This window comes from Camellia sinensis, chromosome 11 (assembly GCF_055761805.1).
Source record: "Camellia sinensis isolate YWXY chromosome 11, ASM5576180v1, whole genome shotgun sequence".
Lineage (NCBI taxonomy): Eukaryota > Viridiplantae > Streptophyta > Magnoliopsida > Ericales > Theaceae > Camellia > Camellia sinensis.
Window position 1 is genome coordinate 92,255,241 of NC_138971.1, and position 14,124 is coordinate 92,269,364.

Consider the following 14,124-nt stretch of genomic DNA (forward strand, 5'->3'; position numbering starts at 1 on the left):
GACCTTTTACTCACTATCCTCATGACGATAGAAATTGGTCCCTAAATGTTTTTTGCAACAAAATTTTCACTTTTAGAGACCAAAATATTTAGTCTCTAAAACTCTTATATGTTGTAGTGATCAATGGGAATTGACAAATGGTTTTATGTCAAAGACATAAATGATAAGATAGGTCATTTTGTGTTTATACGTTGATGACATGCTCATTGTTATGAGTTATGAAGAAATGTTCAAAACTACCAAAAAGTTGTTAAACTCTAAGTTTAACACAGAGAATGGCCTTGCCGATGTATATCTAGGAATTAAGTTTTTCATAACATTTGATGGTGTTTTAATTTCTCAGTCTTTTTGTTAAGAGTCTTGAGAAGTATAAGTCAGATATAAGTGGGTCAAGGACTTCAGTAGATTTTAGTCTCCGTTTGATCAAGAATAATGGAATATTCTTAGATGTTAGGAAATCTATGTATCTAATGAGTTTTATAAGGCCAGATATAGCCTACTCAATATGCAGGCTAAGTAGATACACGAGTAATCCCAATGCCTGCCTTTAGAAGACATTTGTCTGGGTACTAATGTACTTATGATGAAGCCGGGATTATGGGTTTCCATAACACTTGATATCCCGTTGTACTAGAAGGGTACAAAGGCACCTACCGAAAATATAATGTAAAGACTACGAATCTATTAGTGGATATGTTTTCTCTATTGGAGCTGCAACCATGTATCACGATATCAACGATGGAATCGAGTTCAATGCTTTAAATAAAGCAACTGGGAAAAACTAAATGGCTTCACTATTTCATTGAAGATATTCCTCGGAGGTCGAAACTTGTGCTATCAATGTGTATTCTTTGCAACAACTGATTAGCTATTGGTAGGACACAAAGTAATACGTGTAATGGAAGGTCTAGACGTGTTCATCGAAGAGATAATTCCATATGACAACTATCCTCATGTGTTGTCACTATAGACTATGTACAGTCTAAGGACAATATTACGAATTTGTTAACCAAAGGGTTAAATTGAGAGTTAGTAAGAAACCGTTAAGGGGAATGTGGTTGAGGCCTTTTGCAAGAATGTTAGCGGAACGAAAAACCCAACCTAGTTGACTAGAGATCCCGAGATCTAGGTTCAGGACAATTTAATTGCATGTAATAGTTGAGTCACTATAGAGGTAAATCCTCTTGCCCATTCTTACATACAATGATACCTTGTGGGGTGGAAGGTTAAGTTGATGCTTTTAATGACTTGTATGCATTGATGAGTCAAGCATGGTATAGCATGATATCTTAAAAAAGGTTACCTATGATAGGAGAATTGAACAATGGTAGGAGACTTGACAAGGCTGAATACTTTAAAAACATTCACTAAACCAAGCAAGTGTTCCAGGGCCAAACAAGACACAACAGTAAGAACTGAACTATGGTAGGAGAATTTCTGTGTGAAGTATGTTGTCTTGGTTTATACAAACGACGGAACAGTTCAAGACATCACGTTCACTAGTTAGCTAGTAAATCCGATGAGCTTTCACTAGGACAAGTTCAAAGCCAAAAGTTACCTTATCCGATGCAGGAATTTTCCGTGGTGCTCTCTCATCGAGTCTTTGTTGTATCTCCTTTTTTCTTTATTCGGCCAATCTTATTCATGTGAGGGATTGTTGGAAAATAATAGTTTTTCAACAACTTTAATGTGAAATAAAAGTGGGACCCAATTGTAGATTGAGGTAGGTCTAAGTGATTTTGATCTCTTAAGTGAGAAGGTTACAACATGAAAAAAATGACCCGAAACCATTAAGTTGTGAATGAGAATTGTCTCATAAAGTGGGCATCAATAAAAATGGGCCTTGGCTTGTGCTTGTGCATGTTCTGGGTTTGGACTTGGACCTAGTCTTGAGTATGGGTTGGGCTGGGCTGTGTTGGGTTTAGCTTGTGCATGTGTTTGAAATTGGGCTTTGATCGGGTTATGACCCAACACCCATATTTGTTTTGCGACCCATTTGTTTGAATTATTCAAACATCATTATATACATATTTATTTGTATCTATTAAGCATATGGTAGTCTTAGACTTTTGTAACTTTCATCTTTTGATGATAGAGTTGAAGACCATATCAGTGGCCATAAGTTTTTAACTTTTGCAACTCTAGCCCTAATGGTTAGAGTTGATGAATATTGATGCTAAGGGTTAATGATAGCCCTCATGGTTAAGGACTCCCTTATTTGTATAAATAGAGGCATTTCCCCTCCAAATTGAAAGCATGATTTAGAGAGGATTTTTGAGATGAAAAATTTGTGGTTTCTTTTTGCCATGAAGTTGGAGATGGTTGTTTTACACCAAAGAAATTTTTTCATCTTCTTTTTGCTAGCCCCTTCTTTGGTTCTTGTTAGTGAGAGAGTGCTACTGTTAGTTCGTTTGTCAAAACTACTAAGAATGTGCTTTTATAGTAGCTGGTTTCAACTGTCATATCTTGGGAGACAGACTCTGACCTTCCTCCAGCACCCATTGGTGAGGTGGCGAATCTGTTTTAAGGAAATTATGGATACCATAGGTTTCAGTTTGCTTTCTTTTTTGTCATTTATTCTTTAATTTTTCAGAATTAATTTTACCTCGACAAGTTCTAATCTTTATTTATCCTCATTACTAATTTTTTCTATTAGTGATTTTGTTTATGCAAGTTCCATGATGTAATCAAATTCATTCCTGCATTTTTAGTTTTGGAGTTTGTTTTGTATTTCATTCTTTAATAAATAAATAAAAAATTATTTTGTCGCGTCTATTTAATTTATTTTTCTATTATTCTTATGGGAAAATACCGACATATTTCACTCGACACAATCCCTCATTATTTATTGTATCTTTAGTTCAAAAATAGAAAAAATGGCTTCTCCTCTCAAAGGTGTCAAGAAAGGACCATCACAGATGAAATGTATTATGTATTTTTTAGCTAATTATTAATTTATAAAATATTTGGTACCTATAAAATATAAAGGAAATATTTGAAATGTATTATCTTATAATCTTATGAAAATTATTAATTTATCACTTTAGTCCCAAATCAGGAGCACACAATTTTATTATTTGAAATAAATTATTAAAACATCGAGTATTAATTTAAATAGGTTATACGGTAATTTTTTTAGGCATGTTTATAAATGTGATCAAGCTTGAAAACAATGCCCAAAGCCCAACTTATAAATTTATTTATATAACAAATTAAAAAAATATTTTATATTTTATATGATGTAAATTTGTTGTTAAAATTAAATAAAAAATGAATTGAAAATTAAAAATGAAAAATTAAGTACTGAAAACTTAATATTAAATTTTTAAGATGAAAAATTATTTTATAAAATTTTAATTATTGAACAAAAATATATTGTTTGATATATACATTTTTGTATTGTGGTGGTGAGATAAAATTGGTGCGCCAATGATGAAATGGTGAGGTGGAGAAATAGTGGTTGCAGTGTAAGCATGACATAGTGGAAGTAAAATAGTGTTGGCGCTGGTAGTTGTGATGGTGTGATGACCAGGACAGCAATAGTGGTTGTGGTGAAGACTGATAGTGGAGAAAGTGAAAGCTTGTAGTGCTGGTAAGAGAAGCAACGGTAGAGATGTGATTCTATTGGCAAAATTATGGTAGTGGTGTAGTATATTAGTAGTAGTGTTTGTTGTGATGGCAATGGTGTGAGTATGGGTAGTAAGGGCGGTGGCGGAGACCATCGCTGTGGGATGTTTATGTAAAAAAAATAAAATTAAGAATTATGAAAAAATATCATGAAATACTTCATGAAGATTTTTCATCTTTTAATTAGTGTGTGGTGTTTTATTGTATGTGTAATTTAACGATAAATGATCTTTCATGATCATCTTCATGATATTTTTTTTATGATCCTTAGTATTACTCATGTAAAAAAATATAGGTTTGACCATGGGCTGGGTCAGGCTAGGATTGATGAATACTTCTCTAGTGCAAATGTGTTATTATGAGCTTGTTTGGTAACTTGATTATTTTAATTGACTTTTTGGTTATTTTAAAATCTCGTTTGGAAATAAATTATTTTAGTAATTTTTTAGTTTTTTGGCTAAAATATGAGATTAAAAAAATTAGCATGTTTGGTATATTTTTTGGCTTTTTATGAAAAGACTTACGAAAAGTAGAGAGAAAAAAATCTTTTTTGTACAGTTTATTGGCTTTTTAACTTTTTTTGGTATTTTTTGACTTTAAGGCTAAAGTTGAATATTGCCAAGTGAGGCCTTAGTCTGGCTAAAAAAATTGTGTTTTGGATGATAGTTGACTTTTTTTTTTTATCCTCCGTCTCAAAATATTATTATCTTATTCTATTTTTCATTATTCCAAAATATTAGTCTATTTTCAAAAATCAATGACTAATTTTTAAATTTATTAACATTAATATTTTCGAAGTGTAACAATTGTACTATTAAAGGATAATTTTGAAAAGTTAATATTTTTAAAATATAATAATTGTACTATAAAAAAAAAAAAAAGATTCCTCAAAAGGGACTAACAGTTAGGGACGAAGGGAGTAGTTGTTCTATAAATTGTGGGATCACATGGAACAAATAAATTCATATTTTATATTTACAATTATAAATTACAACATCATGCTAGAAATTACAAGTAGAAGAACAGAAATACATAATATAAAATCGCAACAGAAGGCAAACTAAAGCCTGCACTAGACAATGTCCTCAAAACAGATTCGTCGCCTCAACGGTTGCGTGATGGAGATTGTTCGATATCTGTCTCTCAGGATACGACAATTGGACCAGCTACAACAATGCACCAACTGAGTAGCTTCAGCGAACAAAACTTTGAAGCACTCTCTCATAGGGAGAATGTAAAAATTGGAGAAAACTTTGGAAGACAAAGAGAAGCAAATTTTCTAGGTCAACAAAATGAAGGAGAAGAGTCTTCTTTTATACACATAGAGGGAGAGATGAAAAGGCAACAACCATCAAGGCCTATCACAAATGCAGAAATCAATTCTGTATTAATCTGCAAAACAGATGGATTAAATCCATCATGAATAGAGGAGTTACCAGCTCTATTATACACTTAGATTTTGTGTATATATATCTGCAGTCCACAGATCTGGCTTGGCCTAAAAAGATTAAGATGGGTGGGCCAAGCCCAACCCCCACACTCAATCAATTCCAGCAAGCCTCAAGATCCAAGTTCCAAGATCCATGACCCAAGGATCACAGACCAGGACCTGGTTCGGTTCGGTCCAGCCAGGCGGCGCACATGCGTGTGACAATTTTTGCATAACCAACTTGGACTATAGTCTTGGCCCAAGTCCATCCTTAAAACATTTATAACTCCCTTGCTTCGAAAAATTTGAATGCCCCAAAGGGCTTACACCCTTATGCAAAAAATAATATTTAAATACTCATCAATGCTCTCCTCTAATCAATGTGGGATACAAGGTTTTATACCTTTCCCAACACATTTTTCATGAGGCCAACTTAATGAGTCAATTCCTCATACAAACCTTAATAGTTTTTAGTCATTCTTTTTGTAGTATAAAGATCTCACTACAAAGAATCTAAACCTACTTTACTTCACTTCAATTGAGGATTGACACTCACTTTAATATTGCATTAAAGTCACCAAAAACTCATTATTTTCCAACAGTAGTTAATTTGATGATTGTGAAAGAAAAAGTGAAATAATTATAATTTAGATATGATATTTTACCTTATTAACTATTTAAACATATTGTCTTTATTGACATTTTAATTAAAAAAAAGCTCATCAGCCCACTTCCCAAACATGGTGCGAAAAATTCGACCCGATTTATCTAAGGCCTCATTTGGAAATAAAGTATTTTAATAACATTTTAATTTTTTATAAAAGTTGTGTAAAAAAATAAAGAAAGTAATGTAACATCTTATAATTTTTTTAAAGGAAAATTTATCGGAAAGTCCTTTATGGGTGAATTGTGTTCCATTTAGTCCTGCTGATTTTTTCTTTGATTGACAACTCCATATTAGGTGGGATTCCTTACCCATAAGTCCTTTTTTAAATTTTTTTTGTGTGGCCTGGACGGATATGGCCTCAGCTATTATATGGGATGTTTTGTTTTTCCATATTTGTATGCGCAATCCTAGCAATTGTGGAACCTGACAGTGGGTCAAAATTCATTGAAGAGGTATTATAATTAGGGTTTACATTGTGGGTTCATCATCGTCTCTGCGGCTTAGAAATTCAGCCTCTTACGTTCACACCGTCATATCACACAGGTTCTCTCTTCATTTTCCGTTACGGATCCCCCACTCATCATACCCACACTTCAGTAATCCCGCACAATTTCGTCGATGTTGTGGAACACACCGACACGTTAATGTTTACAGATGAACATTCGACTTCATGAACACAATAGCCAATTCCATGTATTCCCGTTCGCTACGCACTTGTAACCACACATTGACAACGATGCACAATTTCCCATTGCAGTTGCATTTGTATCGCAATTTTTTTCATCTTCGGCTTATGGGTCTTTCTCACATACTTAGTCGTGTGTTATTTCTTACTTATACCTGTGCCGTTATGCAGATGGACGCCCTTTTGATGCTTCTTTGTTCTTACCGGTCCACGAATGTCGCATATAATCTGCAATCGTCAAACACATTTGCTGAGGTTGTCGATTATGTTTGTTCGAAGTTTTCCGGACTCCTGCCGGGAAATTTCGAGTTGTTCTATAAGATTCTCGGCTATAACAACTTCTCCTTACAGAATGATGTCGACCTGAAGAATATGGTTTGCCTTGCACGCTCGTTCCAGTTGTAGTTAATTGACGTGGTCATTGAACAACATCATCAGCGGGATGACAACACTCATGCCATTGACCCAATGATAATCCAAGATCAAGGCACATCGGGGGATGCACTACTTAATGATTTCGGAATGGATGATGAAGTCGACCTGCTGCAATCATTTTGTCCCCACAAGGAGAAAGTCTTCCTTTCCGCTCCATGGGCAAAAGGTTTTACCCACATTGGACAACATTTCGAAGGTGGGGCTTCTGAATTTCGCAATGTACTACGGAAATACGCCGTTGAATGTGGGTTCCAGATCAAATTTCTGAAGAACGACTCCGTTCGGGTAACGGCTATATGTGCTATGAACGAATCAAAGTCTTGCACGTGGTCTGTGCACGGACGGAAATTGGAGGCAAACGGATTTTTCTACTTACGAAAATGGAACAGTGAACACATTTGTGGCGTGGCTGTGCGTACGTCCACACACCCACTTGTTGGGTCTGATCTTGTGGCCGACATTATATCTGAACGTGTGCGTGATAGACCTTTAACCCGTCCGACCGAAGTGATATTGGACTTGAAACAAGATTACGGGCTCGATATAAGTTACCGGGTGGCCTGGCTCGGTGTTGAAAAAGCGAGGGGAGAATTGTTCGGTGCACATTCCATTTCGTTTGACCAGTTACGTTGGTATAGTAATGCAGTATTGGAACATAACCCCGGGACCTACATTAACATTGAATACGATGATCACACCCAACAGTTCAGACGCTATTTCATTTCATTCAAAGCATGCATCGACGGGTTCCACCATTGCCGTCCTCTGCTTTTCCTAGACGCCACGTTCCTCAAAGGCCGTTTCAAAGGTTTTCTACTTGCGGCCACTGCAAAAGACGAAAACCAAGGTTAGTTCCTTCAATTTACACAATCACAATACCCCATTCACATGACAACCAACCGCACCACCAGTAAACTATATTTTAACGTGGTCATTAACCCCAGGCGCTATGTTTCTGTCACAACCTTTGCATGCAGTACATACTTAGTTCTACAAAATTTTCCAAATCTGCAGGTTTGTTCCCGCTATCATATGCGGTGGTGGATTCCGAAAACACCTCAAACTGGTCTTGGTTTCTTCATCATCTCGCGTAGGTGGTTCATGGTGACAGACCTCTAACATTCGTATCGGATCGGAACCTTGGTTTGCTTGAGGCAATGCCCACCGTATTTCCGAATGCAAAACATGCATTCTGTCTACAACATTTGCAGAGGAACTTAAGGGACAGGTTGCGTTACACAAACAGTATGCATCGGGCAAGTTTGGTTAGCAAATTACGACATTGCGCATACGCACCAACTGTTACCGCTTTTAACCACAGAGTAGAACAATTCCAAAAATCGGGCCGGTCTGTTGCATCTGAATTCCTAGCAAATACACATCCACAACATTGGGCAAATGCATTTTTCAGGTCCGTCCCACATGTTACTCATAAAAACCACATGCACAACACATTTCCTCATAATGTTCATAATTATTTACCTACATTTTCTACTCATTTTGCAGGGGGCGACGTTATGGCGAAATGTGCTCAAATGCTGCAGAATCATTCAACTCATGGGTTCGTGAGGCCCGTAACCTCCCAATCACAAGAATGGTTGACAGCATACGGACCAAATTGATGCGACAAATGGCGAAACGTAGAGACGCTTCCCAAATGTGGACCGGCACCATATGTCCCAAAATGGAAGATCGTTTAGAAAAAGCATTCAACGAAGGTAGATCATGGAAAGTGAGCCAATCAAACGCTGATGTGTACGAAGTGCACTCTTTCCCATCGGTCACTGTTGACATCGGACGACGAACTTGCTCATGTTTCAAGTGGCAACTCAATGGGTTCCCTTGCGCACATGCGATGGTTGCCGTCCGTAAAAGTGGCCAGGATTTGAACACATTGGTCGAACCATACTTCCACGTATCCGAGTTTCGGGCCACTTACGCATCAAGCATTTTCCCAATTCCCACTGTCGAGCAACCGCCTTTCAACCCAAATGATTACATCATAAAGCCCCCTGCCGTGAAACGTCCACCCGGTAGACCGAAGAAGAAGAGGATACTGTCAAAGGGGGAACATGTTCAGCAAATCAGATGCGGCAGATGTGGGCGCATGGGGAATCATAACAGGAAGACATGCAACGAACCCATTTAACCACATCCTTCCACCCGGCCACACTAGCACTAAACTATTATTACTATTCAAGTTTTTTCCTCGCCATATTCGACACAATAATTGCTTATTACTGTTCCAGTTTTTTCCTCGACGCAATTTTTTTGTTTCAATTGTTTTTCGATTTCAATAATTGTGTGCGACGCCACACGACAATGTCATAGCCAATTTACTATCATTGGCACACTCAGTTATTAATAATAGGTTTCCTTCATTTAATTTCATACGTGTTATCTCCACAGCAGATAACGTAGCTCCGTCACAAACTTTGACATCCGTGTGTTGAACCAATATGTCAGCTTATACCTCCCATACCATTTTTTCACGTGTCTTTACGTGAATCCCGAACTGCAGTATTTTTACAACTACAACAGAACATGCAAATAATCTGCATTCGTGTTTGGTATGACAGCATGCAGGGTAACCAACCTAAGCGTGTGGACGTCATGTGGTGAATATCACACCAGCCTTTGCACATCAACAACATATTACTTCCTCTGTCATTAATTCATACAAGATTAACAGTGCGAACATCATGCCACAAACACACATTTACAATGCAAACATCAACCAAAACTTGCAACTCACACCATCACCACACACCGACATTCCAGACACCAACTAACAGTTGCACCCTACCCGAAACGATGCACTTCAAACACCGCCAGCAAGACGAACAGAACAACAACCAGTAAGTTAGATTTCCATATCGATGTAACTACAGATTAACACTACAACGTCCCCTTCGAACAGGATCAATAACTTAGCACACATAAACCCCCTCCCATCCAAGAATTGCACCATACTACACATACTACACTTCTTACCACGCAAGCCAGAACCAAATTACAATACCATATCAGTCCAACCTAAATCCCATTTCGACAACACATTTATATCAACAGAGGCATCCGTGATGCCCCACCACATACACGTACAGCACGCCACACACACATTCACGGATGAGATTAATGCAAACACACATACATATAACCAAGACATAAATGCATAACACTTTGTCAAAAAAGGACCAACAGTAAATCAGTATCTCAAACGGCCGCATTGATCACTATAATTCAATACAGTTGCGAAACGGAGTAACGTAATAGTTTTTATTTGTTTATAATCTACGCATAATTTAATTTCAGCGTAACCAAAAATATCCACGACAAAACCCACATTATATACCAAAAGCCAATGCGAAAACCCAAAAACCAACACACAAAATATAAAACAGTATGTACTGCAACTACCAACCAAAAAACTATTTCCAAATTGTAATCTATGCAGCAAAATATAAAGTAGTTGCAGTACGTAGTAACGTAACGGTAATTGAACTTCATTCACCCAACCATTCGGCCCATGTTGCTCATCACCCCACGTATAGGATCTCTTATGAATCTTTTCACCATGTCCGCACGTAACACGCTACAGTTGCCTCCTTCCAGCGACCGCCCCACATCAACATGATTCACATATTGTCTCATTATTGCGCAAACAATAATCGCACAGTCCGTGCTGCAATAACACACATTAGAAACGGTCAGTCAACAAAACACATCAGAAATCTTCTACAGGAACAAGCTTTTGTTAAAAAGAATAAATAAATAAAAACATGTCGCACTTACGTTTCCGCACGCTGCTGAGGGCATTCCGAAACTGATTCAACCATCATATCAAAGTCCTGCGTACCAACCAGCTGATCCAATCCATTTGCAGCCATCGCTTGCCGCTGAATGTCCGTTACAATTTTTTTCTGCGCCATAAAAACAAACCCAATGAGAATGTATAACATGTACCTCCAATACACGTAAGTTAGTCCAACACTCGTCAACTCTATCATTATTCAAATCAACACACCAATTTTATAGCCTCCGCATAGTGCACACCGCCGGTACCCGTCCTGCTCCGCATCGAATTGTAGTGCTTCCAGTTTCCATCCTCAGTATCATAAACCACTAACGTCCAATGAACAAGGTGGAAAACCGGGAAATGGATGTAACGTGCATCCCTACCAGCATGTAAATTGCTCGTCACGTACTTGAATTTTGCCTCCACATTGTCACCTTTCATCACGTCTTGCACACATCAAACACACAACAAACCAAAACAACAAGATCAGTCAACACCATCCACAAACAATGACACACAATGGATACCTGAATAACACTTACCCAGCATATGCTGCTGAAGAAAAAGGAGTTCTCCGGGAAATCTTTCCCCGCATTCAACCTTTCCTGCTCATCAGACAGCACCTCTGCGAAGGCGTCAATAACCTGCAACAAATAGTGCCAGAATCCAAATGAAACCAATATTCACACAGTCACACATATTCACAAAACAGTTATTTCGGTAAACTAGTATGACCCATAACGGAGTTGGTAACACTTACATTCCCCCGCACACCTAATTGCCTCACCAGTGATCTAACGTCCGAAAAATATACTGCATTGCCATCAATTCGACCAACCCACATTACAGCCCTACACACGTGTCAACATATAACATTACAATTACATAAACAACACTAACATTGTGTACTACGGTACAAAAAACTACCATTGCAATTAGTAGTGCACAACTTAAAAATTAAACCCACAAACACACACCGTACTGACCTATCACCGTATGTATCATACGCATTGCTTATCACATCTTTTTCTGTCTCTGTCATCATCTTCCACACTGTGTTACGATTCGTGATTCCAAAACCTGTGAAAATTTTCTTCCCGTCACCAACCCTGTCCACATCAATTACACTTTGGGTTTTCATCACATCGACACTACATCTAACCCCCCCGGTCTTAGAAACGTTCACTTCGTTGTTCATCACCCGTCCCTTACGCCTCAACTCTGGGTACTCAAACCCCGATAACTTCAAATTCTTCCTCACTTTACCTTTGATGTTACATACAAAGGAGTTCATACCACCCACAGCACTGCCACCTTCCGTCAATAACGGACTCACAACAACAACGTCACTGTCATCTGCTAGGATGGGATCGTGCATTTCGTTGTTGTCAACTATGGGAACATATGCGACAGGAGAGGCGTCCACCATGATACCACCTTCAACAGTGGGGCAGTGGTCCTGTACATTACCAACACCATCCCCATTACGAACAACATATCCGTCAACATGAGGGTCCGTTACATTCACACTGGTAAAATGTTGCGTCACACTATGCACTGCTTGCTCAGCAACTTGTTCCTCAAGGGCTGCAAGGCTCCGTCGTAACTCGACATTCTCAGCTATAAGTTTCTTGCATTCTTCATCTTTCACCTTAAAAATGCTCTCGAATCCTGCCACCAAATTAACTAATTGCATTTCATTCATCCTTTTCAATCTATCAACTTCGTTCTTCAATTCCATTACAACTTTGCTGTCTTCTGCGTCCACAGTTACAAAATCAGGAATTCTTGAACCAACATGTCCATAATTGCTCTTCCCGGTCGGACTACTGAACGGGGGTAAGAACTTACCATCCCCTCCCTCCACCACCACGCTGGATACACCCCCACGTTCCAGACTACGCATGCCAAACGGCACATTAACGTCTTCTTTATGTATGCTCCCACTACACTGCTTACCATGGCTACTGCCCTCCACTGTAACAGCCACTTCAACAGTCCCACTAACAGCCAGCCCTATCACTTTACCATCCTCTTCTTCAACCAGACCCACATTACCTTCCCCCAACATACCCTCCCCCTCCAACATTGACAATTCGTGCACCTGTACGCTCAACTCGTCCGTGACCACCTAGCCAAAACAGCATATTTTACAACCCAACGTCAGTGCAACCACACATAACAACAACAGCATAGAACACATTATAACCTGTCAAAAAACTCAATGATTCATAAATAATTACCTCAAACTTATTTGTCTCGGACAGCTTCAGACCTTGTGAAGTGGAGAGCAGCTCACCAACGTCCCATCTGAGGAATCTGGGGAACCTGTGACCATATTTCGGCTTCACAATGTTTGTATGTTCACACAACCAGAACTGCAACACAAACAAGCAGGAAACAAGCAAACCATAATAACAACCACTCCAAAACCTTAACAAAAACCATAAACTTAGGTTAGCCAATAAATTAACTACCCACAGACAGGTTATACACTTACCGTTAAAGCAACTACGCATCCGGTAACTTTCTCCGGTGTCCGATGGAAGTCCCTTACCGAACACATGAGCATATTACGTACAGCTGCACCCCAATCATATAATTTCATGGCGTCAAAGTTGTCCACGTACCGTATCAGGGTCCAACTCATGGTCTCTCCGGACGTGGCAAACAAAAGCTTCCCACACACATACAGACAAAGAAACTTGGCCGTATCCTCATGATCGTTCGGGGTGTCCCCCACCGAGGCCTCCATCAGCAAATCTTTCACAAGTTTGGCCGTTATCCTGCTTGTCCCTGGACACCTACGCTGGACAAAATCAGATGCAGGCCTTGGTCGTGGCGTCAAATCAAGGAATACATTACCACCTTGCAGCCCGAACAACAGCTTCATATCCTCATCCGTCAAGTCAACTCCACGTCCCCCCAGAACAAATTTGCCTTCCCGTACACTGTATGACCTCAGGATACGCACGATCAAATCGTCGCCTTTTCGGAACTCTGTGTGATCAATCTGGTTGATTAATATAGCTTCAATCATAATCCAAAACGGTGTCCTTCTCAAGTATGCCAGGTGCACTTCCCGCAAATTGACTGCGTAAACCAATTTAATGATCCCAGCAACGTTAGACCGGAAATTGAGCCGTGGTTTGACACCCTTCCTAGCACCAACGGACCGGCTGACAATATTGGGCTGCTTAAACAGGACTCGTCCAGGCATGTTAACCCCGATTTTTCTTCTCGATGCCAAGCCCAATGCCTCTTGCCTTTTACGTTCACATGACCGTGTCCACCGAGACCCAGCAGAATTAACCCCTACAGTTCCACAACTCACATAAGCAACAAATACAACTTCACCACAAACTGACAAATTTCAGAAAATCATATAGTCATACATTACCCAACGCACTCACAACAACACAATCTGAAAAAAAAACATGTCACTTAACAAAATTACTTATAACTCCAACAAAAAAATGTTC